General features: G+C 42.4%; 1 protein-coding gene across 1 annotated transcript in view; it reads right to left on the bottom strand.

Moving 5' to 3' along the window:
* Positions 1 to 2,120: 2,120 nt before the first annotated feature.
* The window catches only part of TOMM7 (translocase of outer mitochondrial membrane 7), a 207,085-nt gene continuing 195,652 nt past the window's right edge, over positions 2,121 to 13,553 (bottom strand). Inside the window, exon 4 of the mRNA XM_070369746.1 lies at positions 2,121 to 3,537. The gene's annotated coding sequence lies outside the window, so the exon portion shown is untranslated. The remainder of the gene's footprint in view (positions 3,538 to 13,553) is intronic.

The following is a 13,553-nucleotide window of genomic DNA, read 5'->3' as shown; positions in this document are numbered from 1 at the left end:
TTTACACTTCTTATGTTGTGTTAATCAACCTCTCTAAACTTCAAACTATCATTTTCTTTTTCAAAAAGGATAAGAATCATTTAACTAAAGCATCTTAAGGGCTAACACACAGAGTGCATGTGTTCAGTCATGTCTGACTCTTTGTAATCCCATGGACTGTAGCCCGCCAGGCTTCTCTGTCCATGGGATTCTCCAAGCAAGAAAACTGGAGTGGGTTGCCATTTCCTTCTCCAGGGTATCTTCCTGACCCAGGGATCGAACCCAAGTCTCTTGTGTCTCCTGCACTGGCAGGCCAATTCTTTACCACTGTGCCACCTGGGAAGCCCTCTATATTAAATGTACAGTGTGTTAAGTGCTTTATATAGATTATCTCATTGAATTCTTACAGCAACCCTGTCAGGTAAACACTCATCATTACCACCTCCCTTTTATAGATGAGGACATGAGACACAGCGTGTTTTAGTAACTAGCCCAAGGTCACATGTAATTGGTATTCAAACCAAGATCCACCTGACTGCAAAGCCAGCAAGTATAACCACTAGGCTCTTCAGACTTGTTTCAGAGGTTGACACCACAATAGATACAGCATCCAATAGCAAATACAGGCAGTTCCCAATTTTTTTGGTTATTCAATTTGTGAATAACACACATATTTGGACACTCAGTGGCAGAGCCCCCTCCACCCTTAGTGTGCTTCCTGTTGACACTTCTGCAAATGAAGTCCCCGTTCCTTCCCCCAGAGGACTCCCCACCCTCCAGAGTCCCTTCTTCCATCACTCTGCTTTCCCTAACCCCAGCACACAGGTTGTCCTCTAAGGGCTGCTGAGGGAACTTCTAAAGTGCAGGGCATCTCATGGAACCTCCCCTCCCAGGGACCTGTACTATTATCAGCACTGTGATTTCCTTCCAGTAAGGATTTTGTTGTGCTACCTGCAGTCGGCCCTCCAACGTATGATTTTCCATGGGAAAATAATATGTTACTTTCAAACAACCAACCCATAAAAGAGCCCTATCTATTCCAACTGCCTGTTTAAGATCCTGTGACAGTGAAAATTCCAATTTAACCTTATCTTTCCAAACCTAACAGTGAGAACCACCAGGATGAACTTAAGTCAAAGTTTCCTGTTTCACTTTTTACTGTACTTATGTAAATCAATCATTACTGCAGTTTCCCAATGCCAGAAATTATTAGTCATTTCAGTGTTTAATGGTACATTTTGCGAAATCTGGTCCAGTGCAAAACCACACAGCATCTGGGTTATCTGTTTTGTATTCCCTTCCAGACTTTCACCATTTGAAATGATCTGTTGCTTACTTTTTTGTTCTTTATTGGCAGCATTTTCATTCTTCACACTTTCCTTCTATTCTTTTACGCTAATCCTTGAAATGTCAGTCTTAGTCCTCTGAAATGAAAAATTAAAAAAAAAGAAAAACAAAATCTGTTGACATTTCTTTAAAGTTGTAAAAGTAATACATGCTATTTATAAAAACTAACTTTTGGGGACTTCTCTGGTGGTCCAGGGATTAAGACCCCCACACTTGCAATGTAGGGGGCGCAAGTTCAATACTTGGTTGGGTAACTAAGACCCTGCATGCTGTGTGGCACAGCCAAAAAAAAAAAAAACCTTAATAAAATAAAATTTTTACATGGCTTTATAAAAAGAAAAAATATGCTAGGGTGAAGATTTAATAAAATTAATAATTTTTTTACATTAACTTTTTTACTAATAAAAATCATCTTTTGACCTTCAATCTAGTAATTCAATTAGAAAAGAAAGATAGTGGCACTTGTTATGAAAATCCCTTTCTTACATAAAACATAACCCTTTAAAATAGTAAATACAGCAGTTTGCAAAACTTGATCACATGTCAGAATTACCTGGAAGGCTTGTAAAATCACAAATTGCTGGATGCCCCCCTTAGAGTTTCTGATTTAATAGGTCTGGGGTGGGGCATTTCTGATAAATTCCCAAGTGATGTTGATGCTGCTGGTGGGAAGACCATACTTAGATAACTACTGGTGTAATATTAGAGCTCAAAAAAAAAAAAAACAACACCTTGAAGATCATTTCTGCCGATCCCCTGGAGAAGGAAATAGCAACCCACTCCAGTACTCTTACCTAGAAAATTCCATGGATGGAAGGAGCCTGGTGGGCTATAGTCCATGGGGTTGCAAAGAGTCGGACACGACTGAGCGACTTCACTTCACTCACTAAAACTCTATTACTTACAATTTACAAAGTCCTACTCTCACTAGCCTGAGAGCTAGAAGAAAGTTTATTGGAAGCAACTGGGGTATCTCCACGACTCCAAGACAAAGCTGAACAATCAGAGCAAAGAGCAGATAGATTGAGGGATGTGGTAGGTGGCAGAGGACTTCCTCTGTTTGGGTCCCCCTCTCTCTGCCTCTCCACTAACAAACTCAAGCTTGGGATTGCTCTGGGCTAATCATCAAGGAAGAGATCTGATTGGCCCCTGGCCATTCAATTTGTTTAATCAGCTCAGGCCACAGGTGCAGAATCTCTTAACCCAAGCATGGCACATGAGACAGAAGATGTGGATCTTAGGGAAGAGTGGTGTGAACTTGGCAGAGATGCTACATGGCATAATCTGAACTCTTGTTTTTCAAAGGAGAGAGCTATGTTTGGAAAAAGTAAAGCCTTGCCAAGAAGCACACATGTAATAAGTGGCAAAACTGAAACCAATCTTTTTTTTTTTTTTTTAATTTGGGGCAGCGGGGAGTATTGCATGTGGACCCACAGCTGGCCTGCGAGTGGCAAGTAGAAATTTGTTTCTTAGCCAGTGGCGGGCTGGAGCTTCTGGTACCAGTTCCAGAGGGAGGAGTGTTAAACATTCGGGATTTTGGCAGGCAGGTTAACCGTGGTAGCTGGAAATGTGCCAGAGTCAGAGTATGTACTAAGGTTACAAACCAACCCTCCTTTTTTTTCTTTCCAAAGAGCCAATTTACCAGCACACCCTTGCCTAGTTCCCTGTGGGGATCATTTACAGTCAGGGCAGACGCCATGTTTCAGATGAGAAACAACCTCAGTTTGCGGTGTTTTTCAACAGTTGCCATTTCCAACCCACCGTCAGCAGATTGCCCAGGGGCTGCCAGCTAGACCTCATTTTGCACATCCAACCCCTCAAACCCACCTCCTGCAATGGCTGGCACTCTCTCTCTCTGGGACTCATGCACAAAATGAGCCTACTATCTCTATCTTCTGCTGCCCTTGTTTCCAGCTCAGAATCAGCTCCTTCCTAACTTTTGAACAGTAGAACATCAGTACTATAAGAATAAGACAAGTCTTGGCAAGTGCGTGTAAGATCAAGAGCAGTATCTTTAAGAGACTTGCTTTAAAAAAAAAAAAAAAGAAGAAGAAGACTGTTAAGGCAGCCAATAAGCAAATGCCCCCAGGGATAGTGACTCTAATTATTTAAAGTAGGAAACTCTTGTGCAAATTGCCCAAGTCATCTCATTTCAGGCTTCCGTTGTGTGGCTTGGCGGCTTGCTGCTTCATTCCCATCAGAGGGCAAAGGCTGAAAGAGAAAGAAATCTCCGTGACTGTAAGTGATTCCCAAGCCCTTGGCCTCTGCCACCTGTCACTGAGCCACTGACGCACCTCCACTGTCATGCTGGCAGGGCTCCACCCGACCTCCTGTCCCACATTTCTTAAGAGGCACAAGATGCATTTACTTCACTGGCCACAAAGACAGCACTGGGAGCCGGGGTGGGGAGATGGCACACTTCCATCTAATAATGCTTCTTGGGCCACAGAGCCTAAAACAACACAAATTGCAGGCTTCCAGAGAGATGCGGGGGGAGCCAGGGCTGCTGCTGCTGTGCATTCAGCAAGACTTCCTGGAACGTAATGTCATCATGAGATTGTCTCCATGGCAGACCTGGAGTTCCGGTTGCAGAACTGGCAAAATATGGGGATGGCAAGACAGATGAAGTCCTGGCACTTAATGTCTGTGAAGACAGAAGCATTTTTACACATTCGAATGCTCTAGCTCCATCCTCTCCTGTTTTCTTCCTCCTTCTTCCTCTTCATCCTCCTCTCTACTCAAAATCTGCCCCCTGACCCCATTTTACAGTTGTTAAACTTCCACGGTGGGTTCCCACCAAGCATACTAAACTAGGTATCTTGAGAAACGGGAAAATGTGTGTTGAGGTGAGAATTTGGCACATGGATCAAGCCACCTCCCTTTCTAAGATGGACCTGCCTTAATGTACCCATTGTTTCTTCAACAATCCCCGTTGAAGGCAGCTTCCCTGGTGGCTTAGTGGTAAAGAATCTGCCTGCCAATGCAGGAGACATGGGTTCGATCCCTGGTCCAGGAGGATCCCACAGGCCACAGAGCAGCTAAGCCTGTGTACCGCAACCATTAAGCCTGTGCTCCAGAGCCTGGGAGCCACAACTGCTGAAATCCCCAAGCCCTGGAGCCCATGCTCTGGAACAAGAGAAACCACTGCGGTGGGAAGCCTGCGCACCACAACCAGAGAGTGGGCTCTGCTCGCAGCAAATAGAGAAAAGCTCATGCAGCAGTGAGACCCAGCACAACCAAAAATAAAATAAATAATAATTTTTTTTTTAAAGAAGACACTATTCTTAGTGATGGTGGGTATCACATGATCCCTGCCCCAAAGTCTCCTGAGTGAGGCAGATACCTGGAAAACTAATGAGAACCTAGAGAAATACCTGTTGCAAAGTGGTACCTACAAAGTACCACTCCATCTAGTTTTACTCAATCTCACACACACACACACACACACACACACACACACAAGCACTGGATTAGTATATTATATACTATAATCTTCACACAACCCTAGGCGGTAGCAGGGGAACAAAGTTGTTAGTTTTTTGGTCCAACTGTCCCTCCTGGACTGGGAGCTCCCTTGCAGGAGGGCCCTGGTTATAGACTCAGAGAGTCTTATAGTTGAAGGCCCATAGCAGAAAGACACCGGCCTAGCACCTTCTTCATACAGATGAGGAAAAACAGGTAGGAAGGCAGAACGGGGTAGTGACAAAAGCAGGGGATTCTACTTGGCCACCAGGCTTGCTGTTCCGGCTCAACCGTAGGCTAAAACCAGTACGTTGCATGTGATGCTTTTTAAGTCTTGATCTCCTCTTCCATAAAATGGAATTGACACTATTTTCTCTGCCCATCTTCTTGGGCTGTTAAGAATATTAAATGAGATAGTGGATGTGAAAACACCTTGCAAAACTATGACAAATATGATAGCCCTTTGTCCTGATCTCAAGTCTAACTGTATGTTACACAGCGTAAATGTGGTTGTGTGGGGACCTGAGTGTGTGTGAGCTCTTTGGATGCAGTGGACAAGTATCACTAGCACTTAGTATGTTGTCGTTATTTAGTCGCTAAGTCATGGCTGGCTCTTTGTGACCCCATGGACTGTAGCCTGCCAGGGTCCTCTGTCTATGGGATTTCCCAGGCAAGAATACTGGAGTGGGTTGCTATTCCCTTCTCCAGGGGGATCTTCCCCACCCAGGGATCAAATCTGAGTCTCCTGCTTTGGCAGGCAGATTCTTTACCACTGAGCCACCAGGGAAGCCCATAGCACTTAGTACAGTGTCTATTAAAATGCTGCTTTAAACATATTTGTTAGACAACAACTGGGTAGAAAAATCATAAACAATAACTTGTCAATGGCAGTTCTGAATGTCTCCGGAGCTATTTCAGGGATAACTTATGAACACACCCTCTTCCACCTCTAATTCAGTGCCTATGATAGAGTTACAAGAGGGCAAGATAGTTACCATGTCTCCATTACACCAGAAAGATCACACGCGTTTCCCCCTGTAGCCCAACGGAGAGGGAGAGTGAAGACTTGCTACTCTGAGATCTCATCCTCAAGAGAGTGTTTCTCAATTTTCCTTTTGTAAATTCCATCTCAATTATGTTGAGGGCTGGCCAAAGACCTTAGGCTGGTGTCCTGTAGGCATTGCAGCTGGGATGGATTGACAATCATGAGAATGGAGTCATGAGGTCTCCAAGATACAACAGAACTACTAGAACAGTCTGCTTCAGGTGACACATTCAGTGATGAGCACACATCCTTGCTCAGTCCAGATACGAAGTCTGCTGCCAATTCCAGCTGGTACTATGTATGAGACACTCCATGGAAATGATGTGCTCATCTTCATCAGCTACTTGATAATTAATTTAAGGGTGTTTGTGAAGTACCTGCTCTATCCCGTGCTTGAATTACTGATGTAGAAGTTGTTCTCAAAGGTGAGGGTTGAAGTCACAAGAGTTTCTTCCTTCAGAGATGGCGTGTGAGTTGACTGGAGTGTTGGAGGATACTCACAGATGGTAATTGGGGCAAGGAAGAGGAACTAAAAGGGGGAGAGAGAGAAAGTGAGTGAAGGAAAGTGAGGTGGTGACATGGAGAAAGTGACATGTCGTGAAAGCAAAAAAAAAAAAAAAACAATGACAGGGAGAGGGAGAGATGAGGTAAGAATCATATCTAGTGGGGTCATCAAAAGGAACTCTGATGAAAGACCATTAGATGTGGCAATAAAGAGGTCATTAGTAAGATGTGCAAGAAAAAGTTTCAGCTGTGTGGTGAGTCAGGCAAAGAAAACTAGGAGACATAGCTGCCCAAGAAGGTGATGCTATGGTGACAGTTCATGCATTCAAGGACATGGACAGAAAATAATTGTGAGAAGAGATACCAAGGTCAAATGATTATCTTTTCAATTTGGCAAATATTAGCAAACCAGATGACAGGAAGAGTCAGGAGGGAGGTTGTGAAAATAATTTTACACACACACAAATATATATATATGTATGTATGTTTGTCTCTGCCCCTGGTTCCTGGCACAAAATTTCTAAAATCCTTGGAATTTCCTAAGTGGTAAGAACACTAGAAACATCCTTTGTTCTACTAATTGGTCTTTGACCCCAGTTTTTGACACAGAGTTCCTCAATCCCTTGGAATTTCCTGGGTGCTAGTAATGTCTTTTGTTCCAATGAGGCAATTCTTGGTGGACTCCTGGGTAGCCTCAGGTTGGGGGCTGGTCATCAGAAAGACCAAGCCGTGAGGAGAAACTTGGAACTTTCCGTCCACCCTCTATCCTCTAGGAAGGGGAGAGGGACAGGAGACTGGAGAATTGATCCTGCCTATGTGATGAAGCCTCCTGAACATTCCCAGAATTACGGGCTTCAGAGAACTTCCCAGTCAGGAAGTGCCTGCAGTGGTTTGCCCCTTCCTACGCAGCTTGCCCCAGGTATCTCTTCATCTGGCTGTTCACCTGGATCCTTCATTATGTCCTTTATAATAAACTGGTAAACATAAGTGTTCCCCTGAATTTTGTGATCTTGTCTAGCAAATTACTGAATCCAAGTAGGGGGTTATGGGAACCCTGGTTTATAGCTTGCTGGTCAGATGATAGATAGGTGACCATCTAGGACTCATGACTGGTGTCTGAAGTGAGGGATCCCTTGTAGAACTGAAATGCTTACAGGTAGATGGCGTCAGAACTGAATTATAGGACACCCAAGTGGGGCATCCCGGGTAGCTCAGCTGGTAAAGAACTGCAATGCAGGAGACCCCGGTTCGATTCCTGGGTTGGGAAGTTCCCCTGGAGAAGGGCTAGGCTAACCCACTCCAGTATTCTTGGGCTTCCCTGGTGGCTCAGATGGTAAAGAATCTGCCTGCAATGCAGGAGACCTGGGTTTGATCCCTGGGTTGGGAAGATCCCCTGGAGGGGGGCATGGCAACCCACTCCAGTATTCTTTCCTGGAGAATTCTCATGGACAGAAGAGCCTGGCAGGCTACAGCCTATGGGGTTGCAAAGAGTCAGATACAGCTGAGCGACTAAGCACAGCACAGCACAACTGGTGTTGCAGAGAATTGTTTGCTGTGTAGAAAACCCCCACTTTTGGTGTCAGAAGTATTGCAAATGTGTGAGTAAAGGAACCCAGGAGTGGTTTTCCTAGAAAGAGGGGAAGGTTCCAAAAATCAGAATGATTGGGGGGTCGGGGTTTATAGGAAAAGATGGGATTCACATGATCGAGGTCAGGAAGCTCTTCCTCCTAGCCCACAGGAATGAAATGCAGGTGAAGATAAAAGGCAGTGAAGTTACACTATCAGAAGTTAAGTTCTCTGAAGACCACAGAAGTGGAGTGAAGTTGCTTAGTCATGTCTGACTCTTGGCGACCCTGTGGACTGTAGCCTACCAGCTCCTCCATCCATGGGATTTTCCAAGCAAGATTACTGGAGTGGGTTGCCATTTCCTTCTCCAGGGGATCTTCCTGACCCAGGGATCGAACCTGGGTCTCCCCACATTATAGGCAGACGCTTTACTGTCTGAGCCACCAGGGATGTCCACAGAAAAACCTGCTAGTCAAGCAACACCAAGGAAAGCATATTTACAGGGTCTAGGGGGTCTGAGTTCAAGTGGTTTAAGGAAGTTCTAAGGGGGGAATCTGATTGGGACTGGGCAAGATTCATGACATGGTAGTTTAGTACTGGTGGATGCAGCAAGGTGACGGTCAAGCCTTGGGTAAGTACACAGCTGTTTGACAAGTGAACTGTTTGCCCAGGTAAACAGTCTATTGTTCTGAGAAGTGAGCTCTTTGACTAGATGAACAAACTATTTTGCCAGGACAAAAGCAAATAGCAAAGTTATTATTCTTTCTTCCCTGACAAGAATTTCCTGGAAAGAATAGCTGTCGTGTTAACAGAGATGGCAGTAAGTTGTCAATGTAGGTGGTCTTGCTGCTCAATACTGAGGGCTTCCTTCAGTTCAGTTCAGTTCAGTTGCTCAGTCATGTCTGACTCTTTGCAACCCCATGAATCACAGCATGCCAGGCCTCCCTGTCCATCACCAACTCCCGGAGTTCACTCAGACTCATGTTCATCGAGTCAGTGATGCCATCCAGCCATCTCATCTTCTGTCGTCCCCTTCTCCTCCTGCCCCCAATCCCTCCCAGCATCAGAGTCTTTTCCAATGAGTCAACTCTTTGCATGAGGTGGCCAAAGTACTGGAGCTTCAGCTTCAGCATCATTCCCTCCAAAGAAATCCCAGGGCTGATCTCCTTCAGAATGGACTGGTTGGATCTCCTTGCAGTCCAAGGGACTCTCAAGAGTCTTCTCCAACACCACAGTTCAAAAGCATCAATTCTTCAGCACTCAGCTTTCTTCACAGTCCAACTCTCACATCCATACATGACCACAGGAAAAACCATAGCCTTGACTAGACGGACCTTGGTTGGCAAAGTAATATTAAGAGGGCTCAGTACTAAGGGCTTCCTCTCAATACTGAGAGCACGGACTAGAAACATTGTAGCGTGGGTTCCAAACTGCTGGACATTGAAATCTGAAGATCTTCAAAAAAATATTTATGCCTGGTTTCCACTCCCCCAAACATTGATTTAGTTGGTATAGGTGGGCACGGGGACTTCTTTTTTAATTTTTTATTGTAGTTGATCTATAATGTTGTGTCAATCTCTGCTATGCAACAAAGTGGCACAGTTATACACATATAGACATTCTTTCTTTAATATTCTTTTCCGTTATGGTTTAGCACAGGATACTGAATATAGTTCCCTGTGCTATGGAGTGGGATCTTGCTTATCCATCCTGTATATAATAGTTACATCTGCTAGTCCCACATGCCTACTCTTCCCTTCCCCCACCCCTTCTCCCCTTGGCAGCCACAAGTCTGTTCTCTATGTCCGAGTCTATTTCTGTTTTGTAGATACGTTCATTTGCGCCATATTTTAGACTCCACATATAAGTGATATCATATGGTATTTGTCTTTCTCTTTCTGACTCACCTAACTTAGTATGGTAATCTCCAGTTGCATCCATCTTGTGGCAAATGGCATTATTTCATCTTTTTTTTATGGCTGAGCAGTATTCTGTTGTATAAATGTCCGTCTTCAACTATCATCTGTCAATGGACATTTAGATTGTTTCCGTGTCTTGAATATTGTGACTAGAGCTGCTATGAGCATAGGGGTGCATGAATCATTTTGAATTAGAGTTTTGTCCAGGCGTGTGCCCAGGAGTGGGGTTCCTAGATCATATGGTATTTCTCTTTTTAGTTTTCTGAGGAACCTCCACACTGATTTCCATAGTGGCTGCACTAACTCACATTCCCACCAGCAGTGTAGGAGGGTTCCCCTTTCTCCACACCTTCTCCAGCATTTGTTACTTAATGATGGCCATTCTGACTGGTATGAGGTGGTACCTCACTGTAGTTTTGATTTGCATTTCTCTAATAATTAGTGATGCTGAACATCTTTTCATGAGAGCACCAGGATTTCTAAATGCCCACCAAGGGATTCTAAAACACAGCATTTAGGAACCACTTCTCTAGAGTTAAAAGAAAAAGTAGCAATGAAATAACCATTTGGGTAATGCCCTGGAGATGTAAGAAAAGACTAAAAGATTAATAAACCACAATCAATGTATTATCAAGCTTTGATTCAGATTGTATAATTGAGCTGGGATTTTTGTCAAATAGGTGAAAAAAACTTCTTGGAGTAGTTTTAATTCATGTTTCTTTGAGAATGAGCATATCTTCATATATTTGAAAGTCATTTGTAGTTCCTTTTCTGTCCACCATCTGTTCATATCTTTTCATGTACTTCATTTCAAATATCAATTTTCTTATAGGTAAATCCTTTTTCTTCTTGTAAAAATGGAAATAATTTTATTGCTATTTTTTATTATAGAAATTATTATAATTTTGTTCTCATGATATAAAAATTTTAAAGATACAAAGGAAAAAAGTATTACTCAATCTCATTCCCAAGAATACTTACTGTTTTTTACATTTGGTTGTTTGTTTTTTCTGGTCATTTTCCAGACATTTGTATATAAACACATTTTTGAAAAAACATGATTCATTCAACAAATTTTTATTGTGTATGAGTATTACAAGGGTCAGACTATATATACAACTTTGCAACATGCTTTTTTCACCTAAAGATGGATCGTGGAAATTTTGTTCATAGCCTGTAAGTGCAGGCAGTTGAGTCAACAAAGTACAGAATATGCAATACTGCAGAATATGCAACAAGCAATAATGCAGTTTCTCTCATCTTCTCTGGGCCACTGTGCCTGCCTGTCTTCATAGAGGTGCCAACTGAACTGGTGACATGGATTGACAGAGCAGTGTTACCAAGCTGCTGTTACCAAGTTACCTGCTGTTACCTGTTACCAAGGTAGGATGGACCTACCTCTTTGTTCAGCTAGAGTTATAGAGTCATTTGTTCAACAAGTATTTATTGAGGACCTACCTATCAGCTGGGAATTTATTCTAGCTGCTGGGAATGAAACAGGAAAAAGGCTGGACAAATTCCCGGACTTCATGCAGCTCAGTAAAGGAGACAGATAACAGGCAAGAGAATCTCAGAATGGGGTGTGTGTTATGAAAAATAAAACCAAATGATATGGGACTTCCCTGTGGTCCAGTGGCTAAGACTCCACACTCCCAATGCAGGACGGCCCTGGGTTTGATCCTTGGTCAGGAAACTAGATTCCACATGCAGTAACTAAGACCTGGTGCAGTCAGATAAATAAATAAATACCAAGTGATGTGACAGGGATTGATGGAGGGCATGCTTTAGACTGAGAGGACAGTGAAGACCCACCAAAGAGTAGACACATGAGTCAAGGTCTGACTGAAAGGAGGAGCCAGCAGGTAACGGTCTAAGGAAGAGAATTCCAGGCAAAGGATATGGCAGATTCAGTGGGCTTGACTGGATGTAAGAACAGGAAGAGGGCCAGCTCGATGAGCAGAGTGAGCAAATGACAGGTCTGAGGCCAGAGGCATAGATGGTGTCAGTCTAGAAAAACCTTGGCAAAGAGTTTGGCCTTTATTTAGAAAACAGTGGAACATCATTGGTGGATTGGTATGATCTGATTTATGCTTTCACTTTTTTCTTTTGGAGAGCCTTCTGAGAATTTTATTTGAAAATTCCTGGAATAGAATGTTATTGGTTTCCACCTCCACTTTATACAAATCTGCAGGATAGGAAAACTCAGACATTAGAAATATAAATTTCCTTTTGATGATCATATATTTGATGCTTCACCATAAATCTCTTTCCTGAACATTATCTCATTTAAACTTTATAAAACCCAGGGAGAAAGGTAACAATATGCCCACTTTAAAACAGATAAAGAAAGTGAGACTTTTTATAATTATATAATTATAAATTTATATATTTATAATTATATAATTCCTTCAGCACTTTTTTCTCCAGTGCTGAAGGAATTAAATAATGCAGAATCAGAACTTAGATGTCCTAACGTTAAACCTCTATGCTTTTCCCCCTTCCATCTCTGTGATTCTAAACCAGGTGTTTATCCGGAAGTGGAGAGGGAAATTTTTGTTAAAACCATCTCCTGATATTCTTCACAACTATCAATGTCACGGAACAACAAGAAAAGATTAAGAACCTAGCACAGACTAGAGGAGTTTAAGAAGACACGACAACTAAACACAACATAGGGTCCTGCGTTGTATCTAGGGACAGAAACAGGATGCTAGTGAAAGCAACTTACGACAAAAGTATCATGATTATGCAAAATGTTAGCACTGGGGAAAAGTAGGTGAAGGATATTCCAGAACTCTCTGTACTATCTTTGTAACTTTTTTTGCATCTAAAATATTCCAAAATAGAATTTATTTCTAAAAAAATGTACATAATGCACCTATATGAATGTGCCTATGTGCAGGGTTCTTGGGCTGTTTTACTGTTGCAAATCTAGTAGGTAAAAATTCTTGTAGAGATTCATCTCTCTAGATTGACCACAGCTCTCATTTATAGAGTACAGTACATAGTACATGTGGCTAAAAAATATTTGGGAGAGAGAGTTCTTAATCCACAGGCTGGCCATCAGATATTTCTAATCCCTGTAATTCTATAAGTAATTATCATTTTCACACTCTATTATTTTCATTCCATCTCATCATCTATATTTTTAAAGAAATGATTATAATTTAGGATTGCCAAAAAGAAATACAGGATACCCAGTTAAATTTGAGTTTCAGGTAAACAATGAATAATTTTTCAGTATAAAAATAATTTTAATAACATTTTATACAACTGAAAAGTACTTGATAATCTTAAATTACTTTTTATTTGCGTGTTCTGTGTTTTTATTTGCTAAATCTATCAACCCTACTCTGGCTGGTTTGCACATCCTCCCTAGTCTGGAGACTTCTGGGGGGCTGGCAGGTAGGCACAAAGCAATTAGTAAGAGGCTTTTTGAGAAATCCAGGAAGCTAGCGTAGTGGCCCTGGACATGAGGGAAAGTGAGTAGACACAGAATCTATCTTGAAGGTAAAGCCAAAAGGCTGTGGGGTAGGAAAGAAAGTGAGGTGTCAAGGATGACTCCTAGGTTTTCAACACCTGGATGGGTGATGGCAGAAAAATTATGATTTCCTGTTTGTTCATTCTACAATATCTGCAGATGTGTAACTACTGAGCATATAATAATAAAATACGAAGCAAAGTGGTTGAAACCAGGGTAAGGAATCTCTTTGTTATTGAGGACCAGAATC

This window comes from Bos mutus, chromosome 4, assembly GCF_027580195.1.
Source record: "Bos mutus isolate GX-2022 chromosome 4, NWIPB_WYAK_1.1, whole genome shotgun sequence".
Lineage (NCBI taxonomy): Eukaryota > Metazoa > Chordata > Mammalia > Artiodactyla > Bovidae > Bos > Bos mutus.
This window is presented reverse-complemented; position numbering and strand designations above follow the sequence as displayed.